This window comes from Dendropsophus ebraccatus, chromosome 10 (genome assembly GCF_027789765.1).
Source record: "Dendropsophus ebraccatus isolate aDenEbr1 chromosome 10, aDenEbr1.pat, whole genome shotgun sequence".
In the NCBI taxonomy this organism is placed as follows: domain Eukaryota; kingdom Metazoa; phylum Chordata; class Amphibia; order Anura; family Hylidae; genus Dendropsophus; species Dendropsophus ebraccatus.
Genome location: NC_091463.1, coordinates 14,968,826 through 14,995,664, shown reverse-complemented (window position 1 = coordinate 14,995,664; position 26,839 = coordinate 14,968,826). Strand labels below are relative to the sequence as shown.

At 46.7% G+C, this 26,839-nt stretch overlaps 1 protein-coding gene across 4 annotated transcripts in view; it reads right to left on the bottom strand.

Moving 5' to 3' along the window:
* Positions 1 to 26,839, bottom strand: part of LOC138802569 (glycosyltransferase family 92 protein F13G3.3-like) — a 62,227-nt gene that overhangs the window by 9,764 nt on the left and 25,624 nt on the right. For all 4 annotated transcript variants that reach the window (XM_069986016.1, XM_069986020.1, XM_069986017.1 and 1 more), the window contains exon 2: positions 4,393 to 4,514. The gene's annotated coding sequence lies outside the window, so the exon portion shown is untranslated. The remainder of the gene's footprint in view (positions 1 to 4,392; positions 4,515 to 26,839) is intronic.

Sequence of the window (26,839 nt, the reverse complement as noted above, 5' to 3'; positions counted from 1 at the left end):
TAACTTCTGGCTGCTTGTGTTTTTGCAAATAAAAAGAAGAAAAAAAAAAAAAAAGCGTGGCTTTTTTGGCATTTTTCAGAGATTTTAAGGCAGTGGTAACCCCTTAGTGACCTCAGATACGTCTTTTTTTACGGCGGTTACCTATGGGCTTTATTCTGACACCCTCAGCTTTTTATGTTGATGGGTCAAAATAGTGCAGGGGTGTTGCCAAGGCCCGCAGCTGTGGGGTTGGTCCCAGACGGTCCCTGAACTGGCAATCGCCATCATTAACATTATATCGTCAGACGCCGGTAACGGGCATTGCCGGCATCGCTGCATGCTTTTATTCTGGATTCAAGGTGAGAGGAGGTGAACACAGTCCCCTCCCACCCCCTGTGTTAACCCCCTAGTAGCCAGTCACTAACCCTCCCTTCCCTGGATGGCAGTCACATCCAAGATGGCCACCACGTCGCTGTGAACTGACCATCTGTTCAGGGACGGAGAAGAGAAAACAATAAAAAAAAAACATGGAGGTGGCAGAGAGCATGGGGCAATGATTGGGGACCACCCTGTGTGTTCCTGGTACAATGTACACTGCACTATATACCGCTGATAGCTTGTTCCAAGAGCTGCCGGGCTCCTAAAGTCACTTTTGATCTTGTCACCATAAATCATTGTGCGGGTCACAAAATAAATAAATAAATATATATCTCAGAATCGCGGGGCTATAACTGCATAAAGTGAGACAGGTAAGATTTTGAAAAATGAGCTTGGTCATTAAAGGGGTTATACAGGTAACAAAAATACTGTAAACAATCCGCCTTCCCAATACCACCCTATGTCTAATATACATCTCGCATCCTTTCCCTGTTTTTTTATGCTCATATTTCCGCCTCTGGATGTCTAAAATCCTCTTCTCTCTGTCCACTCTGACCAGGCTCAGCTCCCACTTCCCTTTGTAGACACAGGACATGTGATCTCCTCTCTGGGGGCCAGGTTAGCTGTCTATTGACTTGCATCTGATCACTGCTAGTAAAAGTCCTGCTTCCATAGACTTAGGGTCCATTTACACAGAAAGACTTGGCTCCAGCAGAGCGGACAGAGGCACGCGCTTGGATGCATGTCATAAGTTGTAATATACTTATTGGGGCGGGGGTCTCCTGATGCCAGGAATACCACTTTAGCATACCCTAACATGTAGAGAGATGTATAGACATCGTCGCTCTATCCACACCCTCCCCGGTCAAAGCAAAAAAAAGTGTCTCCCCACCTGGAATAACCCTTAAAATGTTGGAGACTTAGTGCTCTCATGTGGGCTTGGAGGTGCCCGATGGGACTCGTGTGTATTAGAGTATTGAGGCCAGCGTTCCCAGCCACGGAAGCCCTTGTGATTGGCTGTAAAGGCCAGCCCCAATACGTTAATAAAATGTGCAAGTCACACGAGACACCCCCAACCCCGCATCAGAGCCATCCCGGGTTGTGACATAACACCAAGATGGCCACAGCTTTACAGTGTGTAATGAGAGCTATCCCAATGGCCCCCAAGATATATTCCTATTGTATTAAAGGGAACCTAGCTCCAGGTGTGCAGCATAGTACCTTAAGGTGACCATGATACCAGTACTATAATCATCATTTAAATCGCCTCTATGATTCTCTTATCCTGTTACAACCATCAGCCCTAAAGTCCAGCAATAAGTCTCTACAGTGCCAGGTGTTATTAGAAGATTTTCTGTTCATATGTACTACAACTCCCAGCATATCCTAAGGGCTGCAGACTGTCAGTAAATGCTGGGAATTGTAGTGTTTGCAGTTGTTGTAGTTGGAAGATCCTGGAGGATCCGATTGTACACTGGATACTTTGTGGGAGATCAGAATACACAGTTCTGTAGGCACTTTTTGTGTGGAAGTGACCCCAGAACAGCACAAATAGGGGATAGAACAAAGATACTGTTACTGACCAAATCCAGTGCACCAAGAACAATATTGTGAATAATACCAGTGTATAAGAAAGAAATATCACCTCACTGTGACCAGGACCATTCCCACCACATAGTAAAAACGAATACCACTATACCATAACTGAGATCCAGTATACCAAGACCAATATTACCAATAACACCAGTATATATCACCGTGACCAGGACCATTCCCACCACATAGTAACTAATACCACCATACCATAACTGAGATCCAGTATACCAATAATACCAGCATATAAGAAACAAATATTATCACAGCCTCTTCACCACCACCATTACTAAATAACATGCACTGTACAAATACCAGTATCATCCCCATACACTGACCCATTCAGAGGTAGACACCAATGGTACACAGGCTCTGCACACCATATAAGTGATTACAGTGCAGTTACTGATTACTCACAGGTAATGTCTTCTCTCATAGAAGTCGCTTACTTTAAATGTTCTCCTCCACATGGCACGGGCATCTTTTCCCAGACACAACTCGTCACCACAGAAATTGCAAGACAAACATTTTAGGGTTCTCACTCATACAGTATATCGTCTGTGCTCCCATACAGTAGTAAGTCCCCCCGGGTGCATCCATATAGTAGATGGGCCCCCCCTATGCTCCAATAGAGTTGTTAGTTCTCCTCTGTGCCCCCCCCAAGCTAGCCACTCTAGGCATTAACCCGCTTGCAGCGAGCCCCCCTTATTCTCCCCATATTCTATAACGGTTAATATTACCCCCCCCCCCACACACACACAAATGTTATCCCCCTGGAAGTCCCCACCATTAATAGTAACCCCTCTAACACATGTAATGCCCCTGGAAGGTCCCCACAGTTAATAGGAACCCACACACACTAAGGGGAACAAGTATCATCTGGCGTATCTTTGATTTTCAGCAGAAAGTGGTGATTTGCGAATATTTTATTCGCAAAACGGCACTTTCCGCCGGGTACGCCGGGGGGGGGGGGGGGGGGGGGGCGCGGACTCATAGTCCATGCGATTCATTATTTTTTTCTCTTAAAGTTACGCTGAAAACCTACTCCAGCCCTCAGCTGGCGTAGGTTTTCGGCTGTGCGCACCGGCAGTCCGCCTCAACGTAAATCTCCGTAACGCCGGAGATGCAGGGACATTTTTAAGTCTGGAGTAAAAAATGTCAGACTTAATAAATGTCCCCCTAAATCTTATTCCCTGGAAACTGGGCTGGTGGAATGCACATCAATGCACCCCCCGCGTGGTTAGCCTCCACTGACCCCCTGGTCTGGTTAAAGCTGAAATGCTCATTAAAAAAAAAAGAAAGATTCCATATACTCATCTAGTGATCTACCAAGCTGGCCACACAGCTCCTCTTCTCCTCGCTGCAAGTGTGTGACGTCACCAATGCGCGGGAGTCCGGAAACAGCGTGCCAGTGATTGACAAGGCAGACAGCCAATGGGCTGTCTGCTACTAGTGCGCCTGGGATTCCCATCTGACGGCACCCTGTCCCTTCTCCTCAGTGCCTGATGCTGGGCAGTGCCGCGTGGCTGCAAGTACTGGAAGGAGGCTGGGGGCGGCGACAGAGGCAGACATCCCCCTCCTCCTCCGCCCTTTTGCTGGGTGAAACGGCCGGCTGCTGCGGCACTGAAGCCTTTAACCTGCAGTCCGGGGGGGGGGGGGGGGGGGGGGGGGGGGAGCAGAGGCGCAGATGCAGACCATTTCAGACACAGGGTAGGTGGCCGGTGCGGCCCTTAACCTGTGTCCGGACCGCGGCCCATTGACATTGAGGAAGACCGTCCAGGGCCCCCCCTGCCCCCTGGCCCAGTCTGCCCCTGTCTGTCTGTGTCACAGCTCTGCATATTGTAAGTGTTATGGATGTTCTTAAACTCTGGATGGAACTAGAATGTTTACATTCACAGTCAGCAAGCAGAGATCTACACCTACACTACACCCCCAGTAAACAGATGCCAGTTATGCAGCACATAGCTTCACCATGTGTGCGTCAGCTCTGCTACATCATCAGCTAGTATGGAATACATACTGGGGGGATGTAATGCCAAATTGTGAAAAAAAAAAACAATACTGTGTTTACTGTGCCATAGTAATGACATCAGTGGGCAGGAAAGAAAGCTAAGCGGGCGAGTACACAAATGGACCAGAGAGATGCTTGATGGGAAATGTAGTTTCCTGGCCAGCGCCATCTTGGATATAGATCAGCTTTTAGAAAAACTTCTAGCTCAGCAATGGCAACAGCTAGAAAGACAGGAGACGGCTCAAAATACTCAGGGGGGCCTGGGAGCGTTTCATTTTTAGATCTTAGGTGGAGAACCCCTTTAAGGTCCAAACTAGCTGCAGCACTAAGGGGTTAAGGCAGCCTTACTCTGCATGATCTCTAAGCTTTCTCCTTCAGAGTGACAGATTCTCTTACACCAAGTACATACAATAACATAAGCCAATACTCACATAGGGTTTGTAGCAAAAAGAATGAGAAACTATGGGGCGCCCGGAATAAAGTATCCTCCATATGTCCTGAAGTCTCCTCAGATCGCTAGGCTGCAGTTATGTAGAAAAGTCGTCTCCACCATCTGCAAACGTAGACACATGCGTTATCCAAGGAGGGAAATCTGGTAGTAGACGTTATAATACACCCAGTAACATGTTACTATAACAGCACTATTGAATTAATAAGCTTTACCAAACAAGTCTGACGTGTTCCAGGGAATCCTTATGCCGTACAGGGTGACTAGATTACTAAGTAAACGGTGAGACCGGTAAGGACGGTTAATTGTTTATCCAGTGTCGGATATTTAGGGTAAATATTTACGCATGGTAGCCAAATTGAAGGGTCATGAAATTGCTCAGAATTTGTTGAAAAATGTGTTCACCTAAGGCTGGGTTCACACTACGGTTCTGCAAAAAACAGAATGGAATTGTGTGCATCTGTTTTGATCTGTTTTTCCATTGACTTCCATTATAAAAAAAAGTAAAAAAAAAAAGAACAAAAAATTTTTTTTTACATACTTGATCTTATTTTGTGTACGTAAAAAAAAACATGTTTTGGAAAAACGGATGCACACAAATGCATATGGTTTTCCATCAGTTTTTTGCAAGAACAGTGTAAACCCAGCCTAAGGGCTTTGGCATTTACAAGTATAAAATACCCATAGACTTCAGATAGATTTCTCCCCTAAATGGGGAGAAGGGGGCTTAAAGGGGTTATCCAGCGCTACAAAAACATGCCCATTTTCTTCCAGAGACAGCGCCACTCTTCTCTCAAGTTCAGATGTGACTTCAATGCAACTCATTTTTTTATGAAAAGAACGTCCATTGTTTTTTTTTTGCAAACAACCGTTCCCGTCATAGAGCAATTTTAAACATTTTTAAGGGTTTTAATTTTTTATTTTTTTTTTTTAAAGGCAGTGGAAAAAATTAAGAGTTAGATAAATTGGGGATCATTGTAATCAGACTGAAATTTTAAGAATACCCCATTTTTTTCCTTCAATTTTGCCTCCCAAATAAAAATTTTTTTGTTTTGTTTTACAGCACACTTTTTAAAAAAATTAAGTGTCATTACAAAGTACAATTGGTGTTGCACAAAAGACCTCGTATGGGTCTGTAGATGAAAATGAGGGTTATGAAGGGGTTAAATAAACATGTAACAGGGTCTATACAAAAAGGCTAAACCAGTGACAATAATAAACAGTTGCCCACACATTTCCCCCAACAGACCTATATACAGGTGTATGGCAATGCAGCAGGGATGCACCACCCACACTACAGTATATATATATATATATATATATATATATATATATATATATATATATATATATATATATATATACACACACACACACACATATTCAGCTGGAGCAGGGCAGTTTCTAGGCCATTTTGGCTACAGGGCGACTTCCTATTGATAACGGCTGATTGAGGTCCAGGAGGGGGGGAGCTATCAATCACTGCTAAGTGAGGTATGAGGCCTGGGTGAGACACAGACTGCAGAGCGCCCCTATCTGGAACATGTGTCCTGGATTCCTGGGAGGGATGATGCTGACGGACACTTACAGAAGGAACCAGTGAGAAGAGACCTGCTCCCATCCATCCTATATCAGTCACTACAGCTTCCTTGAATAACAACTACAACTCTCAGAATGCCCTACACTTACAGTATAAAGCTCTTAGGGTATGCTGGGAGTTATAGTTTGTGAGGGGACAACACCTTGAGGTGTCTGCTCATTTGTACTTCAACTTCAGCTGTTGTAGTTGGAGGGTCCCGGGTGCATTGGTTTATTATGCTTTATGCCTGCAAACAGGTGGAAATCATGGTGGAAATCTACACCTGTTCCAGAGCAGTCGCAGGTCCCTCTGAATTTACTAAAGCAGGGTTCACACAGGGTGCGTTTACACAGGGAGATTTATCTGACAGATTTTTTACGCCAAATCCAGGAATGGATTTGAAAAGAGGAGAAATCTCAATCTTTCCTTTATGACCTGTTCCCTGTTTATAGTCTGTTACTGGCTTTGGCTTCAAAAATCTTCCAGATAAAATCTCTGTGTAACGCACCCTTAGGGTACAAACACACACACTGTATACGCAGCAGATACGCAGCAGATTTGATGGTGCAGATTTGATGCTGTGTTCAGTTATTTAGATCTAATCTGCTGCGTATCTAATCTGCAGCAGTAAATACGCTGCGTATACGGTGTGTGTGTTTGTACCCTAAGGGTGTCTAAACACACACTGAATCCACTGCGGATCCAGTGCCAGTTCATCCCTGAATACATACTTGCAGTTGGATTGCATGTATGTAAGTTAACCCCCCGCCGGCCGGAGCATACATCATCTCCTCCCCGCTCCGGCTTGCTTTGGGGGTTCTCGGCTGGATGTCCCATTCAGCCAATCAGTGGCATGCAGTGGGGCAGCGCACTTATTGGAACTCCCAAAGCAAGCCGGAGGGGGGAGGAGATGATGTATGCTCCAGCCGCCCGGGGGTTTACTTACATACTCGCAGCGGGATGTATACTCATAGGGATGAACTGGCACTGGATCCGCAGCAGATTTCCCTGCAAATTCACAGTGTGAAATCTGCTGCGGATCCGGTGTGTGAAGACACCCTTAGGCTATGTTCACATGTAGCAAAAGTATGGGTCTGCACTGTGACTATCACTTCTCTGGCTATTTCAGTTTCTCCTCATCAGACACTTATGGTGCGTTTACACACACAGATTTATCTGACAGATTTTGGATGCCAAAGCCAGGAATGGATTTAAAAACAGGAGAAATCTCAGTCTTTCCTTTTTTTTTTTTTAAACATTCTTTATTTAAGATATTTTCTCATTTCATAAATACATAGAAACAGACTGACTTTGATCATAAATCGGTAATATTTTCCTCCTAACGAAAACAAGTACAGAAAACAAGGAGGACAAACGGCCTGTCTGAGGTAGGTAGGCAACCCATCTGTGTATAATGTTCCGGTGGAGATCGTGGGCAGGACCCAAGGTGGGGGGAGCATCGGGGGAAGTCTTCCAACCAAGATTCGGGGTGTAAGTCCCACTTAGGGAGGGGAGTAGCAAAGTAGGCAATGTATGGGAGTGGGTTGTCCTGTCCCTTTTAGTGATGTCAGAAGCATGGGTAAGGCCTTTTAAGGGAAAAACGATGTAACTGGAAAACAGGGAGAGACGGTAGACACATACAGACATCGACAAAAGGGTGGGAGTGGGGGGGGGGGTCGCTGCTAGCATTTCACGTGGAAGATGAATAGCGGTGGGGTGCGCAACGGTCTCTGGGAGCAATCCATTCTACAGAGTGAGTTGGTGGGTCTTGGCGTATTGTGTCCAAGGAGCCCATGTCTTTAAGAACGTGGTGTGGGTGCGCGTGGTCCAACTCGCTAACTCCTCCATAGTGCGCATACTGTCTATCTTAGCGTACCATGTTGATATAGGGGGTGGTATAGATTGTTTCCAATAAGTTGGAATAAGTAGCTTTGCAGCAGTGAGGAGATGGACCAACAGATTCTGTTTGGACAAATGGGTGTCAGAGGGGGGCAGCCACAGGAGTACTAGTTGCGAAGTTATAACAATATTTTCGCCACACATCTCCTTAATGGCTGCAATCACCTGCGTCCAGAAGGGGGTGAGGAGGGGACATGTCCAAAAAATATGGGTTAATGTGCCTCCCAGGCTACCACATCTCCAACAAGAATCCGCAGGTATAAGTCCCCATTTATGAAGCTGGTGCGGCGTTCGGTACCATCTGGTTAGTATTTTGTAGGAATTTTCCTGTGTAGTGATGGAGTTAGAAAACCCGTGGGAGTGTGACAGTATGAGTTTGATATCTTTCGGCGTGAGAGAAATGTTTAGTTCTTCTTCCCAGGCAGCGAGATAGTTGGGTTTAGTAGGGGCATCTAGGGATAGAAGGTAAGAGTGTAGTTTGGAGAGGCATTTAGTTATAGGTTGTTTGAGCTTTAATAACGCTTCAAAGCTAGTCGGGATGTTTCTTCTGGTGCCTAAGGAAAGAAAAGCCTGTAAGGAAGAGGTAAAATCGTGGGTATGTAGAAAGTTTAGAGGGGAGGTACGGGGGCCCAATAGAGACATTGTGGTGCAGTTATCCATGAAAGTCGGAATATCTGCAAGGGTTTTTTCCATAGGGATCGTGTGCCAGAAAGAGTCAGCTAGTGGACCACGTTTTAAATATTGCTTTTTTTTTTTTTTAAACCAAATTTAAACCAAATCCAGGAATGGAATTGAAAAGAGGATAGATCCCAGTCTTTCCTTTATCACCTGTTCCCTGTTTACAGTCTGCTCCTGGATTTGGCTTCCAAAATCTGTCAGATAAATCTGCCTGTGTAAACGCACCATTATTTATTGCAGCAAAGAGATAGGTGTAACCCTTACGCCCCATTCACACATCCGTGTCAGTTTTTACTGTCAGGAAATCCTGATCAGGAGACCTCAAATGTCATCAGGATAGTATCAGGATTTCCTGACAGTAATCCGTTTTTACCATCAGGAAACCATCAGGAAAAACCTTCAGGATTTCCTGATGAGTAAAAAAAAATAGTTCTTAATATGGTCTAGTATGCCAACATAAGGGATGATGGGAGTTGTACTTCTGCAACCTGGATGGCCACAGGCTGCAGAACTACAACTCCCATCATGGCCTGTCAGCAGAGGCATGATGGGAGTTGTACTTCTGCAACCTGGATGGCCACAGGCAGCAGGAGTACAACTCCCATCATGGCCTGCATGATGGGAGTTTTAGTTCGGGGGGGGGATGTTGTATCTCACCTGTCGGCGGCGGCTGGTGGTGAGTCCCGGGCGGGCCGGCGGAGATGCAGAGAAGAGTGGCGAGCTGGGTGATCGGGCGGCTGCTGTCCGGTCCGGGGGTGTAGCGAAGAGTGGTGAGTCCCGGGGGGGGGGGGGGGGGGCGCTGGCGTTGTGCGTACGGGTAATCCGGCGGCTGCGGTCCGGGGGAGGGGGGGGGTTGGGTGGATGCTGTCCGTGGGAGGGGGGGAAGCTGTCCGGTCCGGGGGGGGGGAGGGGGGGTTGGTGCATGCTGTCCGGTCCGGGGGGGGGGGGTGGGGGGGTTGGAAGCTGTCCGGTCCGGGGGGAGGGGGCGGAGTTGGTGGAAGCTGTCCGGGGGCGGGGGGTCGTGGCGCCGGGAGGGAGGCCTGTGCTGCCGCTGCCTGTGCGGTGGGGAGGTAGGGGTGCCAGTGGTTGCGGGGGCCGGCCGGCTCTCACTTATCCGGAATCACGGGCACTTTCCTGATGTACTTCAGGAAAGTGCCCGTGATTCCGGCGCTCCCATAGACTTCTATGGGAGCGTCCGGGCCGGAATTCCGGATAAAAATAGGACATGTCCTATTTTTTCCAGATCTATTTTCCGGAACGGACACCCTTCCGTAGAAATCCGGAAGGGTGTCCGTGACTAATTAAAGTGTATGGGTCCGGAAATGGTTTTTCCGGACGTGTGAAGGGGGCCTTACATTGCCTTCACAGGTAACTGATTCAAGGCAGTGAAAGGGTTAATTTCTCAGCAGTAAGTACAAGTGTCTGATAAGGAGAAAGAGGAGACATACGGACATGGACAAAATCAAATGGTTTCCAACTAGAGATGAGCGAACCGGGTTCGAGTCCGAGTCCATCCGAACCTGATCGTTCGGTATTTGATTAGTGGGGGCTGCTGAAGTTGGATAAAGCTCTAAGGTTGTCTGGAAAACATGGAGACAGCCAATGACTATATCCATGTTTTCCACATAGCCTTAGGGCTTTATCCAACTTCAGCAGCCACCGCTAATCAAATGCCGAAAGTTCGGGTTCAGATGGACTCCAGCATGCTCCAGGTTCGCTCATCTCTATTTCCAACTTAAAGTTGCAGTAGTAAAAGTGCAATAATAAAGGGCATGGTGATATCAAAGCAAGTATACAACAAAGCTGCACATAGTGTGTATACCAATAGTATACAAACATTTGTGGAAAAAAGACACAAAAAACCTTCTTTTTATGTAAAAAGAGTTGTTACAAGTCAGCTCCATTCACTTCAATAGAACTGAGCTGCAAAACCTCACACCCAAATTGAGGACAGGAGAGGTGCTGCTAGATTCCCTCCATTACTCTTGTACCTTGGTTTGGTCATAGCTTCATAGAGTTCTCGACAGACCACGATTTGGAAATTTTATCTGGGGGTCCCTCCTGCTGGTTTCACACATGGCAGTTTTTTTTTTTTTTCCGTGTCCAAACCAGAAGTGGAATCAAGGGGGAAAAAAAAGTCCTCCCTTCCATTCAAGTTTTAAGTACAAAAACTGCCGTGTGTGAACCCAACCTCAGGCCTAGATTAAAGCACACGTCTTAAATCTGCAGTTTTTTTTAGCTTTTTGACTGTTTGATGTTAAATATTGGCCGTTATTTTATACTCTAAACATCGGCCGTTGAAAATCATTGTGTGAGCATAGCCTAAAAGTGAAGTCTCTTCTGTGGACCTTCCATGGTCAGAGGCCATATGTCATCATCTTTTGCAAGGGTGGGATAAATCCCTGATCCCTCTGAGTCTCTCTGGCCGTCTCCTTTACTTGATAACATGGCATTGGAGTCCCTTCTGCTGCGGGTCGCCTCTGCAAATCAGGACCCGTCTCTCGTCTCCTGATGGAAATACAACTGGGGCTTTTCTAAAATGTCAGCCTCCTGCTTTACCAAAAAAAAGAAGATTAAATCTTGCCTAGATGGTGAAGATACTTCCATCTTTGACATATTCACTTAAATGAATGTGGCCAATAGCACTGCCGTCCTTTCTCCCAGCCCTCTAAAGCTAATTTAAAAAGCCTGCTCAGGGATTCTTTCACAGCAGTCCGAAAAGTGACCCCCTGAGCTGCAGAGGTCCCCAACATTAGGGACAGGACAAAGGAATTAGACTTATTGCACTCAGGGGCGAATTACATGTACCCTTGGGCCCAGGCTGTTAACTCATCCTGCCCCCCCTCCAGTGTGTTAATGCTAATGCGAAGCGCTCATGTTCCCCTATAGTAGATAGCCCCTGTATATAGTAGATAGCCCACATAGTAGATGGACCTCTGTGTAGGTCCCCCTATACTAGATGAACCCCTGTGTAGGCCCCCTATAGTAGATGGCCCCCTGTGTAGGTCCCCGTATAGTAGAAGGCACCCTGTGTAGGTCCCCCATAGTAGTTGGCCACCTGTATAGGTCCCCTATAGTAGATGGCCCCTCTGTGTAGGTCCCCCTATAATAGATGGCCCCCTGTGTAGGTCCCCTATAGTAGATGGCCCCCTGTGTAGGTAGGTCCCCCATAGTAGATGGCCATCTGTGTAGGTCCCCCTATAGTAGATAGCCCCCCATAGTAGATGTCCCCCTATAGTAGATGGTCCCCTGTGTAGACCCGGTTTAGTAGATACCCCCCTGTGTAGTTAGCTTTTAGTAGATGACCTCCCACACGTTCCCTGCTCACTGCTGCTGTCCTGGCACAGACATAGCCCTTCTCTTCGGTCTTCCGGCACTGGTAGCATAAAAGATGTGCAGCTGCAGGATCACATGTGGGTGGCTCTGGGCCCCCCAGACGTCCGCCCAAACTGCCCACATTTTTGCCATGTATGGAATCATGACTAGAGGCATTCAGATATGGTTGCTCTGAACCTAGAACTTAGGGATGGTCCGAACCTGCCGAGGCTATGGCTGTATCCCAAATTTAAAGGCGGTCCAGACAGGACCAGACAGATTGGGCCACTTTCAATTTTTTCATTTTCGTTTTTTCCTCCTTGTGCTTAAAAGGCCATAGCAGTTAAATTTTTCAGCTAGAGACCCACATGAGCCCTTATTTTTTGCGCCACTAATTGTACTTTGCAGGCTGAATTTTTTCATAAAGTACACTGCAAAAGCAGGAAAAAATTAAAGTGGTGTAAGTGGTGAAATTGAAAAAAAGAATGCATTTTTTTTATTTGGAGGGTTTTTGTTTTTACACCGTTCACCCTGGGGTAAAACTGACTTGTTATATATGTTAATCATGTAACATGTATAACTTTCATTGTATGTGATGGCCTTTAAAAAATTAAAACCATTGTTAACAAATACTGTATATGTTCCTTAAAATCGCTCCATTCCCAGGCTTATAGCGCTTTTATCCTTTGGTCTATGGGGCTGTGTCAGGTGTCATTTTTTGCGCCATGATGTGTTCTTTCTATCGGTACCTTGATTTTGCATATGCGACTTTTTGATCGCTTTTTATAAAATTTTTCTGGATTTGATGCGACCAAAAATGCGCAATTTTGCACATTGGAATTTTTTTGCGCTTACGCCGTTTACCGTGCAACATCAGGAATGTGATTAAATAATAGTTTGGGCGATTACGCACGTGGTGATACCAAACATGTTTATTTATTTATTTATTTATTTTTTATTATTTATAACCTGGGAAAAGGGGGGTGATTCAAACTTTTATTAGGGGAGGGGGCTTTTTATTAATAATAACAATTTTTTTTTTTTTACACTTATACTAGAAGTCTCCCTGTGGTTAGGGTTATTCCCGCTGGGGTTAGGGTTATTCCCCCTGGGGGACTTCTAGTATAAGTACACTGATCTCTCATTGAGATCTATGCAGTATACACTCACCAGCCACTTTATTAGGTACACCTGTCCAACTGCACGTTACCGCTTAATTTCTAATCAGCCAATCACATGGCGGCAACTCAGTGCATTTAGGCATGTAGACATGGTCAAGACAATCTCCTGCAGTTCAAACCGAGCATTAGTATGGGGAAGAAAGGTGATTTGAGTGCCTTTGAACGTGGCATGGTTGTTGGTGCCAGAAGGGCTGGTCTGAGTATTTCAGAAACTGCTGATCTACTGGGATTTTCACGCACAACCATCTCTAGGGTTTACAGAGAATGGTCCGAAAAAGAAAAAACATCCAGTGAGCGGCAGTTCTGTGGGCAGAAATGCCTTGTTGATGCCAGAGGTCAGAGGAGAATGGGCAGACTGGTTCGAGCTGATAGAAAGGCAACAGTGAATCAAATAGCCAACCGTTACAACCAAGGTAGGCAGAAGAGCATCTCTGAACGCACAGTACGGCCAACTGTGAGGCAGATGGGCTACAGCAGCAGAAGACCACACCGGGTGCCACTCCGCTCAGCTAAGAACAGGAAACTGAGGCTACAATTTGCACAAGCTCATCGAAATTGGACAGTAGAAGATTGGAAAAACGTTTCCTGGTCTGATGAGTCTCGATTTCTGCTGCGACATTCGGATGGTAGGGTCAGAATTTGGCGTCAACAACATGAAAGCATGGATCCATCCTGCCTTGTATCAACGGTTCAGGCTGGTGGTGGTGGTGTCATGGTGTGGGGAATATTTTCTTGGCACTCTTTGGGCCCCTTGGTACCAATTGAGCATCATTGCAACGCCACAGCCTACCTGAGTATTGTTGCTGACCATGTCCATCCCTTTATGACCACAATATACCCAACATCTGATGGCTACTTTCAGCAGGATAATGCGCCATGTCATAAAGCTAGAATCATCTCAGACTGGTTTCTTGAACATGACAATGAGGTCACTGTACTCCAATGGCCCCCACAGTCACCAGATCTCAATCCAATAGAGCATCTTTGGGATGTGGTGGAACGGGAGATTTGCATCATGGATGTGCAACCGACAAATCTGCGGCAACTGTGTGATGCCATCATGTCAATATGGACCAAAATCTCTGAGGAAGCTTCCAGCACCTTGTTGAATCTATGCCACCAAGAATTGAGGCAGTTCTGAAGGCAAAAGGGGGTCCAACCCCTTACTAGCATGGTGTACCTAATAAAGTGGCCGGTGATTATAGTTATACTGCATAGATCAATGAGATCGGCACTCGATTGCTTTACGCTGCTGCAGCCGAAAGCAACAGAGTGCCGATCCGGGATCAGACTTCGGCAGGTACCGGACACGGGGATCGCCCCTCCGCAATCGCGTCGCGCGGGGGGGGGGTGATCCCCCCACTAGACACCAGGGGTAAGGCTGCATATAGTAATCAGATGCAGCTGTCAGCTTTGCGCAGCCCTGCTCTGAACACCCCTAGGCGGCCCAGGACGTACGGGTACACCCAGGGTCGTCTAGGGGTTAAAAGAGGGTATGTATAAAAAAATATCTAAATGATACCTAGCTTCTAAGGCTAGGGTTGCACAATGACTTCGGTCTGCCTCCCTCAACCACTTTTCTTTTTCTTTTTTCTTTTACTTTCTATAGTCTTCTCCTTTGTTTGACTTCACAGGTATTTGTATCTCGGGAAGGAGGGCTAACCTGTTGCTGCTGTTTTATTAACTTCTTGTATAACAGGAAATGTGTCATCAGAATAATACCTATTGTTTAAATCAAGTTTTTATGTTAAACATATTTTTAAAGTGTCACTGGGGTTTGGTATAACTTTTGACATGTCAGACAGACATAAAAAGCAAACGAATCTCCAGCATCTCACTAGTACGCTGCTGTGGCTAACAAACAGACAAAAATAAAAAAAAAATGCTACAGCAACCTGCAAGTGTAAGGACTCACCCCCTATTCTCCCTCCAGTGTACATACGATAAAAAACTGTTAAAGGTTTTTGTTGTTTATTTATTTATTTTAATTAAAAAAATTAGCTTCTCAGCACACCATTTGATCAAATAGAATATATCAATTCAACACGTTAAGGTGACCCCAGAGAGTTGGACCCAGAGAGACATGTCAAAAATTTTGATCAGTACGGGACTTAGACTTAGGGTACTATTACACGGAACGATAATCCGATTCGGCCGATTATCATTCCATGTAATAAATACAACGATCGGCCAATGACAACGATCATCGGCTGATCGTTCATATAGGTTCTGACCTATTTTCATCGGGCGCCGACCGCGCACCACGTGTAATAGCGGTGCACGGCCGGCGACTGACGATATACATTACCTATCCAGGCTCCAGGGCTGCTGCTGTGGTCTTCTACTTTCCGGGTCCTGCACGCTCTAGCTGTAGAGCGCCCGGCCAGTCACAGGCCGCGGCGATCCCGGCCTGTGATTGGCTGAGCGGCCTGTCAGCCGACAGGCCTATCTGAAGTTAGAGCGCGCGGGACCCGTGGAGAAGAAGACCGCAGCAGCAGCCCTGGAACGTGGATAGGTAATGTATGTACTTAAGCAAGTACATCGGTAACGATGTCCTTGCAGCCCTTGTTTAACAATTATCGGGCCGTGTAATAGGCCCAGTAAACGAGCGACGATCTAGCAGATCAGCGCTCGTTTACAGGTATTATCGGGCCCCCATCGGCCCGTGTAATACCACCCTTACATTAAGGGTCCATTTACACAGAAAGATTATCTGACAGATTATCTGTCAAAGATTTGAAGCCAAAGCCAGAAACAGACTATAAACAGGTTCAGGTTATAAAGGAAAGCCTAAGATCTTTTCAAATCCATGTCTTTGGCTTCAAATCTTTGGCAGAAAATCTGTCAGATAATCTTTCTGTGTAAACGGACCCTAAGGGGGAGATCTATCACACATGGTGTAAAGTGAAACTGGATCGGTTGCCCCTAGCAACCAATCAGATTCCACTTTTCAGTCCTCACAGGCTCTTTAAAAAATGAAAGGTGGAATCTGATTGGTTGCTAGGGGCAACTGAGCCAGTTTCACTTTACACCATGCTTGATAAATCTCCCCCTAAATATCTGAGTTATCACATCACACAGAGCCGGGAGAGGATCGCACTTAGTGTGGACTTCTCTCTGCTCGTTCTCAAAATTGGTTCAGACCCGGACCAATCAAAACTTTTGATATGTCTCCATGACATAAAAAAACAGAAATTTGCAGCACTCCAAATGCCTCTTTTCACACTGTAGGTTACACGCCACCTACAGTGTGAAACGAGGTGTTAGAGTGCTGACAATTTCTGTTTTTTTTCTGTTGTATGTGGGGGGATGGGGGGGGGGTGTGTCTACCAGTGGCGGATTAAATGTACTCTGGGCCCCGGGCTGTCCACCCAACCTGGGCCCCCCCCCCCCCCCAGTCAATTCGCCCACATTATAATCTGCTACTGCGTCCCCCCCCCCCCCACTGTCCCCAATAAACACTGCCTGCCTCCCCTCCCTGCTGGCCCCAATAAACATAATGTTTGGTCCCTTGCTGCTACCCCCAGTAAGCATTGCCCACCCCACCTCCACTGCCCCCAATAAACATATCGCCACCTCACCTGGTCCCCTGATGTTGCCCCCCCCAAGATCACAGCAGCACAGAGGATGTCAGGAGAGGAGGGTGCTGAGCTTATAGGAGAGGTCCAAGCAGCACAGAGGATGTCAGGAGAAGAGGGTGCTGATCTTATAGGAGAGGACCAAGCAGCACAGAGGATGTCAGGAGAGGAGGGTGTTGATCTATAGGGGAGGTCCCAGCAGCACAGAGGATGTCAGGAGAGGAGGGTGCTAATCCTATAGGAGATAGTCCCCCTTTATAGCTGGTCCCCCTCTTTCCCCCCTTATAGATGGTCCCCCTCTTTCCCCCCTTATAGATGGTCCCCCTCTTTCCCCCCTTATAGATGGTCCCCCTCTTTCCCCCTCTATAGATGGTCCCCCTCTATAGATGGTCCCCCTCTTTCCCCCTCTATAGATGGTCCCCCTCTTTCCCCCTCTATAGATGGTCCCCCTCTTTCCCCCCTTATAGCTGGTCCCCCTCTTTCCCCCCTTATAGATGGTCCCCCTCTTTCCCCCCTTATAGATGGTCCCCCTTTCCCCCTCTATAGATGGTCCCCCTCTTTCCCCCTCTATAGATGGTCCCCCTCTTTCCCCCTCTATAGATGGTCCCCCGCTTTTCCCCCTTATAGCTGGTCCCCCTCTTTCCCCCCTTATAGATGGTCCCCCTCTTTCCCCCTCTATAGATGGTCCCCCTCTTTCCCCCTCTATAGATGGTCCCCCTCTTTCCCCCCTTATAGATGGTCCCCCTCTTTCCCCCCTTATAGATGGTCCCCCTCTTTCCCCGTTTATAGATGGTCCCCCTCTTTCCCCCCTTATAGCTGGTCCCCCTCTATAGCTGGTCCCCCTCTTTCCCTCTTTATAGCTGGTCCCCCTCTTTCCCCCTCTATAGATGGTCCCCCTCTTTCCCTCTTTATAGCTGGTCCCCCTCTTTCCCCCTCTATAGCTGGTCCTCTTTTCCCCCCTTATAGCTGGTCCCCCTCTTTCCCCCCTTATAGCTGGTCCCCCTCTTCCCTCTCCCCCCATATAGCTGGTCCTCCTTTCCCCCCTTATAGATGGTCCCCCTCTCCCTCCTGCCTTATAGATGGTCCCCCTCTTTCCCCCTTTATAGATGGTCCCCCTCTTTCCCTCTTTATAGCTGGTCCCCCTCTTTCCCTCTTTATAGCTGGTCCACCTCTTTCCCCCCTTATAGATGGTCCCCCTCTTTCCCCCCTTATAGCTGGTCCCCCTCTTTCCCCCCTTATAGCTGGTCCCTCTCTTCCCTCTCCCCCCATATAGCTGGTCCTCCTTTCCCCCCTTATAGATGGTCCCCCTCTCCCTCCTGCCTTATAGATGGTCCCCCTCTTTCCCCCTTTATAGATGGTCCCCCTCTTTCCCTCTTTATAGCTGGTCCCCCTCTTTCCCTCTTTATAGCTGGTCCACCTCTTTCCCCCCTTATAGATGGTCCCCCTCTTTCCCCCCTTATAGATGGTCCCCCTCTTTCTCCCCTTATAGATGGTCCCCCTCTTTCCCCCTCTATAGATGGTCCACCTCTTTCCCCCCTTATAGATGGTCCCCCTCTTTCCCCCCTTATAGATGGTCCCCCTCTTTCCCCCCTTATAGATGGTCCCCCTCTTCCCTCTCCCCCCTTATAGCTGGTCCTCTTTTCCCCCCTTATAGATGGTCCCCCTCTTTTCCCCCCTCTATAGATGGTCCCCCTCTTCCCCCCCCCCTTATAGCTGGTCCCCCTCTTTCCCCCCCTTATAGATGGCCCCCCTCTTTCCCCCCTTATAGCTGGTCCCCCTCTTTCCCCCCTTATAGCTGGTCCTCCTTTCCCCCCTTATAGCTGGTCCCCCTCTTCCCTCTCCCCCCATATAGCTGGTCCTCTTTTCCCCCCTTATAGCTGGTCCCCCTCTTCCCTCTCCCCCCATATAGCTGGTCCTCCTTTCCCCCCTTATAGCTGGTCCCCCCTCTTCCCTCTCCCCCCTTATAGATGGTCCCCCTCTTTCCCCCCTTATAGCTGGTCCCCCTCTTTCCCCCCTTATAGATGGTCCCCCTCTTCCCTCTCCCCCCTTATAGCTGGTCCTCTTTTCCCCCCTTATAGATGGTCCCCCTCTTTTCCCCCTTATAGATGGTCCCCCTCTTCCCTCTCCCCCCTTATAGCTGGTCCTCTTTTCCCCCCTTATAGATGGCCCCCCTCTTTCCCCCCCTCTATAGATGGTCCCCCTCTTTCCCCCCCTTATAGCTGGTCCCCCTCTTTCCCCCCCTTATAGATGGTCCCCCTCTTTCCCCCCTTATAGCTGGTCCCCCTCTTCCCTCTCCCCCCATATAGCTGGTCCTCCTTCCCCCCCTTATAGCTGGTCCCCCTCTTCCCTCTCCCCCCATATAGCTGGTCCTCCTTTCCCCCCTCCCTTATAGATGTCTCCCTCTCCCTCCTCCCTTATAGATGGTCCCCCTCTCCCCCCTCCCTTTATAGATGGTCCCCCTCTCCCCCCTCCCCCCATATAGCTGGTCCTCCTTTCCCCCCTCCCTTATAGATGGTCCCCCTCTCCCTCCTCCCTTATAGATGGTCCCCCTCTCCCCCCTTATAGATAGTCCCCTTCTCCCCTCTCCCCCCTCCCTTATAGATGGTCCCCCTCCCTTTATAGATGGTCCCCCTCTCCCCCCTCCCTTTATAGATGGTCCCCCTCTCCCCCCTCCCTTTATAGATGGTCCCCCTCTTTCCCCCCCTTTCCAGATGCCCCCCAGTGAGTAAATAACACAAACATAACAAAATACAACTCACCTACCCTGCGTTCCCCCGTCGAGCCTCTCTCCGTCTGATGCGCGGCTGCCGGGGGTGTCCGGTCCTCTCCCCGGCAGCACGCGCATCACACAGCTCCTAGTGCCGCCTGGGCCCTGACTTCCGGTACGTGCGCTCTCAGTACCGGAAGTCAGGGCCCCAGGCGGCACTAGGAGCTGTGTGATGCGCGCGCTGCCGGGGAGAGGACGGGACACCCCCGGCAGCCGCGCATCAGACGGAGACTGCAGCCGCAGACTCTTGTGACCGCAAGCGAAACAATGCTTGCGGTCACAAGAGTGCAGTGGCGGGGGGAAGGGGGCCTCCCGGGCGGCATTATAATGTGGGCGGCAAGGCATGGGCCCCCCCGGAGCCTCGGGCCCCGGGCGGCCGCCCAAACCGCCTACATTATAATCCGCCATTGGTGTCTACCTCCTGTTGGCTTGCACTCCAGCCTTGTCCTGTGGGTGCTTAAAACAGAGATTAGTGGTTTGCAATTAGGCTCTATTTACTTCAATGGAACTGAGTTTCAAACCCCACCCAATCTGGAGACAAGAGAGGGGAAAAAGTGTCCATGTTTTTGCTGGATAACCCCTTTAACATGGTGACATGGTACACTCTGTTCAAATGCTCAAACCCTCATTTTTTAATCCTCATGTAAAAACTCTACTCTATAGAGTAGGTTTTTATGGTGTTAACACGGGGGGAGTATGTACAGTAAGCACTTGCACCTGCAGGTTGCTGTTGCCCTTTTTGTTTTATGTCTCTATGACATGTCAAAAGTTTTTCCAAGCGAAAGTGAAACTTTAGGTAATTTTTGGGTAATTTTTTTCCTTTTTTTTAATTTTCAACTTTTCTGTCTATATTATAAATTAATCCAGAGCTGTTGCCGTTTTCATTCTCACCATTAGGTCTAAAACTCAGCTAAGACATCCTGTTCTGTCTGTGGTGATAAGAAGAGGCTGCAAACTTAAATCATGATCCAAATCTACACCTGCTGGAAGCAGGTTCGGGCACCCAGGCCTAATTTAAGATGACGTAAGAGTATGCAGGTCTGGGTAAATCCTCCCCAATGTGTCTGATAAAATGGATTGAAGTATGACTTTCCGTCACTTGTCCAGGGAGGAGAGAAAGCAATGACGTTTCTCTTGTGATTTAAATTTAAGATAGTAGTACTGCTTGTTTGATAGCATAGAAATATCCAGTCACGAAAGACACTCGCAACCTCATGGAAATCTTGAAAGGCGATAATGATTGGGCAACACGGTGGCTCAGTGGTTAGCACTAGAGATGAGTGAACATGGAGCATGCTTGAGTCGATCTGAACCCGAACTTTCAGCATTTGATTAGCGGCGGCTGCTGAAGTTGTATAAAGCCCTAAGGCTATGTGTAAAAACATGGATATAGTCATTGGCTGTATCCATGTTTTCCAGACAACCTTAGAGCTTTATCCAAGTTCAGCAGCCACCGCTAATCAAATACCGAACGTTCAGGTTCAGATCGACTCGAACCCGAACCCGGTTCGCTCATCTCTAGTTAGCACTTTCTTTGCTTTCTGGGCTTTCTGTCTTGTTACAGTTCCTTGCCTTGGTTTCTGACCACCTCAGTGCTTTGGGACGGGAGGACGGGCCGGAGTCATCACTCCCTCAGTGCTATTTAGCGGGGCGTAATTGAACACACCTGCAGTGACTCCCCTGCCCGACCGCACTCTGCAACTGCAGCAGATTATCTTCACAGACAGCTCCCAGCAGTGGCGTAGCTACCATAGAGGCAGGGTAGGCAGTTGCTATGGGGGCCGTGCCGGAGGGGGCCGCGGGGGAGAAGGTAAGAGTGTGCGTCCTTCTTCTTAACCCCTTATGTACAGAAGACAGTATGTAAGTGACCCAATGTTTACTTACATGCTGCAACACAAAAAAAGGGTTAACAAGCAGAAGCGATCTCTGCTTCACTGCACTGATAACCCCGGACCTCTGTTCTCCAGCTGGCAATCAAGTAGGAAAGTTAAAGGTTATCAGTGCACCAGCATTAAAGCATATATATATATATATATATAAATATATATATATATATATATATACACAGAGTGCTTTGTGTTGTGCGTAGGGGAGGGGGCCCTTAAAAGTTTTGTCTATGGAGCATTGTGAATCCTAGCTACGCCCCTTGCTCACAGCATTGTCAGATCCCAGGTCCTAGCACAGCAGAGCACATAGCAGAGGAGCTCACATTCCTCCTGCTGTAGTACACTGATAAGAGCGGTGGCAGCGCGCCTGGGCCTGGTAAATTCATCTCTGTGTAAATATACAAAAATAACAGCGGGCACTTAAGAAAATGTTTTTTTTTTGTATTTTGACCTGCACAGTCCACCTCCCCATGTCCTGTAACTAGAGATGAGCAAGTTTACAGTATGAGCGAAGTGAAGAGCTTCATTCCTATCTGCATTCTGCTCATCAGGATGTGGGCTCCTGGGCCCCTATCTCCTATGGGCTTGGCGGGTACCCGGCTCACTGTCAGTGCAAGTAATAGCGCACGCAGCAAGCAGTGAACAAGCGAGCAAGCAGGGAATCGGCCCGTGTAATAGGAACTTTACACAATTTTAATATCTGTATTGGGTCTGCATCTTGCCATTGTTGCACTTTTTGTATGTTTGCAATTTCAGCTATGGCAACACGCTCCCGCCTGGTGTGAATGGTGTTGAAAGAGAGCTGACCAAATTTGTCTTTTTTTCTGTGTTCCACATGCTGGGAGTGGCTGCTTCTACTTGGTCGCGCACTATACCCATCCCACCCAGGTGGTTATTATTTTTGCCAGTATTAGATGGATCCTGCATGCCCAGAGCATAGGCTTATTACATGCCATGAAGAGGCCAAAGTACAATGTAGGTCCACCCCGAGCGTGAGGCCACCTTATCGTTGGTAAGATGGTTTACACTATTTGCAAATGATTTTTTAGCAGTTGGGGGGGGCTGCTTTTAGTGATTTTTATATCTGTGTTGGGTCTGTATCTTGCAATTGCGGTGAGCTGTTGTATTCCTCTGTGTTTTAGTGTGTTTGCAATTTCAGCCATAACAACGTGCTTCTGCCAGGTGCAAATGGTGTTGTAGGAGAGCTGAACAAATTTGTTGTTTTTGCCATGTTTTTGTAGCGCTGTATAATCCCTTTAAGTGCAGTACACGACAAATAGTCACAATCTCACAGCTAAGGCGAAACCTGAAATGCAACCCCCCCCCAAAACCTATTGAAAATCACAAGTAAGATGTGTGTGCAGAAAACCTGCAGCTTATAATAATAAGTGCACGCACAATCCAGTTCAGCCATAAATCACCCTTCTCAAGCTCTACCTTTATCCAGGGTGAGGACAGAAGACAGAAAATGTTTCTGTGTGTGAACAATTCTTAATAAAAGAATAAAAAGCCCCTGACATATACAAGAGTATATGTGACTACTCCTGGTGATCTTATTCATGGTCATACTACCATTACACCTTGTGCTCCTTATAAAGAGTAGTAATGTGTGAAGCATATAACAATACCTGCACAGTGTTTGCAGTCCTGACTTTCTCACATTTTACGTCTGTGTCCATCCATAATTTGCAGGTCATGGGGCAATGAAGTGAGTGGTGTGTAGCAGACAGTATCATTTATGGTCACTCTATACAACGCCCTTCAGAGACTCTACTACGTTGCCATACTGAGCCCTAAACTTATTTCGCCTCTTGGCCATGCTTTCAGAGAATAATAGCTCCTACTGGTTGACAGTGGACTGCCTATGAGAGGTTAGGGGTCCTATCAAGACCCTAGAGTACTCAGCTAGAGGGTTGTTAGAAGAAGAGTATCCTACATCCACAGAAATGAACGTCAGTGTCAGGACTGGCGGTCATGGCGTCTGTGCCGTTGGTCCTGCCTCTGACTCGGCAGGTGATGTTCTCCATCATTAGGTGCACACCGGAGAACGCGAGCATTGTAATCTATTGCCATGTTGTATAGACCTGGTCACCCAAGGGTTAAGTCTCTCACCTGTGGGGGTGGGGATTCCAGGCTGCATTTAAGGTCTGCAAACAGGCTGCTGGTTGCCAGTGTTTGATTATCTCTGCACTAGCTAGTTTGGTGTTTTGTTCTCTGCAGTTCCGACCTTGCTCTGTGTTTCTGACCATCGCCTTTGCCTGATCCCTTTGTACTTCGTTACCGGTTGGTTTTGACTTCAGCTAGTTTTGACTAGTCTTTGCTTTGTGATTTTTTCCTGACGCACCTTCCTGGTTTTGACTCTGTCTTATTGACTATTCTTCCGTGTTTGTTTGTCTGTCTTCTGTCTCCCATCCCCTGCACCCTAGTCAGTGTATATCGCAGTCATCATGGTTGACGCCTCAAGGTCTAGCATGGGTGGGGCAATTGGCAGGCACAGAGGTTGGGGTAAGCTGAGGGCTCGCGTTCCTCTGTTGTCTGTTTATCCCAGCCCTGACAGAAACACTGGCCCAAAAAAGACCTGCAACCTGTATACGACCATCTACATTCATTCCTCCTATAGAGCCTATCTCAGCTGTGGTCTCACAGGTCCAGGTCCTGACCAAATTGGTTCAAGATCTGACTACTCGCCTTCAGGTCCAGGAAACCAGGCAGATATTGGCCCCAGTGGCATCTCCGACCATTCAGTTACCTGCACCTGAACCCGACCTTTCCCCCCCCCCCCCCCCCCCTTCCCGACCTTTTTTCTGGTGACAGTAAGAAATTTCGTTCATTTCGGGAAGGATGTGAACTTTATTTTTCTTTACGCCCTCGGTCCTCTGGGACAGAAGTGCAGAAGGTGGGGTTGGTGATGTCTCTCCTGCGGGGTGACCACAGACTTGGGCCCTTTCCGTACCTTCTGACTCACCTCTGCGCTCTTCGCTAGATGACTTTTTCTCTGCCCTGGGACAGATTTATGATGAAACCAGATTGACCTGTAGTAGCTGTTTCCCACTTGTTGTCTCTCCGTCAGGGTAGACAAATGGCAGAGGAATTTTGTGCTATGTTCAGACAGTACGCGATGGACTCGGGGTGAAACGATCAGGCTTTGAAAGACTTGTTCATGACTGGCCTCTCTGACCATGTTAAAGTGACTGTACCACCAGGCTGAGGCTGAAGCACTGGAGATGGTCCGACCCACCCTTAGTGGGAGGAAACCCCCGCCCCTCTATGAAAGGGTTCCATTGATTCTAATAGAGTCACGTCATGAAGTGGCTGGAGTTTCTTCCCACTTGGGGTGGGTCGGCCCGCCTCCAGTGCTTCAGCCTGGGCCTGGTGGTACAGACACTTTAAGGACTTGTTGTTAGCTCATAAGACTCTTGACGAAGCACGGATGCGCCTGCATCAGAAGTCTGCGGCCCGAAAGATCATCCAGCCGTACTGCAGGACCGGCCGGGATGATCCTTTTCGGAGACAGACCGTTCTGTGACCTGGCTGGGTCACAGAACGGCTGGTCTCTTACATTGTGTGAACATAGCCTTAGCGATACTATTGATGAGGTCCTAGATATTTACACCGCTCTTGATACATTCTGGTGAAATGAGCAACCTTGTACAGTTCAATGAACTTGGGATTCATCTGCTGAACATTTGCACCAGTAACAACTCTACTGCCTCGGTTTGGCAGCTATGATACTACAAGAGGGCTGTAAGAGGGCTAAGGAGGATGTTGGGAGTAGTCATTCTACGCAATTACTGTTTTTAAGTGACTGTGCATTTTCTAACGGACATAACCTTGATGAACTTTATATTTGTTTAGCCTTTATAATTACATGTAGTATATGTGCTTATCCTGTATTATTACATGTAGTATATGTGCTTATCCTGTATTACATGTAGGATATGTGCTTATCCTGTATTATTACATGTAGTATATGTGCTTATCCTGTATTACATGTAGTATATGTGCTTATCCTGTATTATGACATGTAGTATATGTGCTTATCCTGTATTACATGTAGGATATGTGCTTATCCTGTATTATTACATGTAGTATATGTGCTTATCCTGTATTACATGTAGGATATGTGCTTATCCTGTATTACATGTAGGATATGTGCTTATCCTGTATTATTACATGTAGTTTATGTGCTTATCCTGTATTACATGTAGTATATGTGCTGTGCTTATCCTGTATTATTACATGTAGTATATGTGCTTAGCCTTTACCATTACATGTAGTATATGGGCTTATCCTGTATTATGACATGTAGTATATGTGCTTATCCTGTATTATTACATGTAGGATATGTGCTTATCCTGTATTACATGTAGTATATGTGCTTATCCTGTATTATTACATGTAGTATATGTGCTTATCCTGTATTACATGTAGGATATGTGCTTATCCTGTATTATTACATGTAGTATATGTGCTTATCCTGTATTACATGTAGTATATGTGCTTATCCTGTATTATGACATGTAGTATATGTGCTTATCCTGTATTACATGTAGGATATGTGCTTATCCTGTATTATTACATGTAGTATATGTGCTTATCCTGTATTACATGTAGGATATGTGCTTATCCTGTATTACATGTAGGATATGTGCTTATCCTGTATTATTACATGTAGTATATGTGCTTATCCTGTATTACATGTAGTATATGTGCTGTGCTTATCCTGTATTATTACATGTAGTATATGTGCTTAGCCTTTACCATTACATGTAGTATATGTGCTTATCCTGTATTATTACATGTAGTATATGTGCTTATCCTGTATTATTACATGTAGTATATGTGCTTATCCTGTATTATTACATGTAGTATATGTGCTTATCCTGTACATGTAGTATATGTGCTTAGCCTTTACCATTATATGTAGTATATGTGCTTAGCCTGTACATGTAGTATATGTGCTTAGCCTTTACCATTACATGTAGTATATGTGCTTAGCCTGTATTATTACATGCAGTATATGTGCTTAGCCTTACCATTACATGTAGTATATGTGCTTAGCCTTTACCATTGAATGTAGTATATGTGCGGTGCTTATCCTGTATTATTACATGTAGTATATGTCCTTAGCCTTTACCATTACATGTAGTATATGTGCTTATCCTGTATTATTACATGTAGTATATGTGCTTATCCTGTATTACATGTAGGATATGTGCTTATCCTGTATTACATGTAGGATATGTGCTTATCCTGTATTATTACATGTAGTATATGTGCTTATCCTGTATTACATGTAGTATATGTGCTGTGCTTATCCTGTATTATTACATGTAGTATATGTGCTTAGCCTTTACCATTACATGTAGTATATGTGCTTATCCTGTATTATTACATGTAGTATATGTGCTTATCCTGTATTATTACATGTAGTATATGTGCTTATCCTGTATTATTACATGTAGTATATGTGCTTATCCTGTATTACATGTAGTATATGTGCTTATCCTGTATTATGACATGTAGTATATGTGCTTATCCTGTATT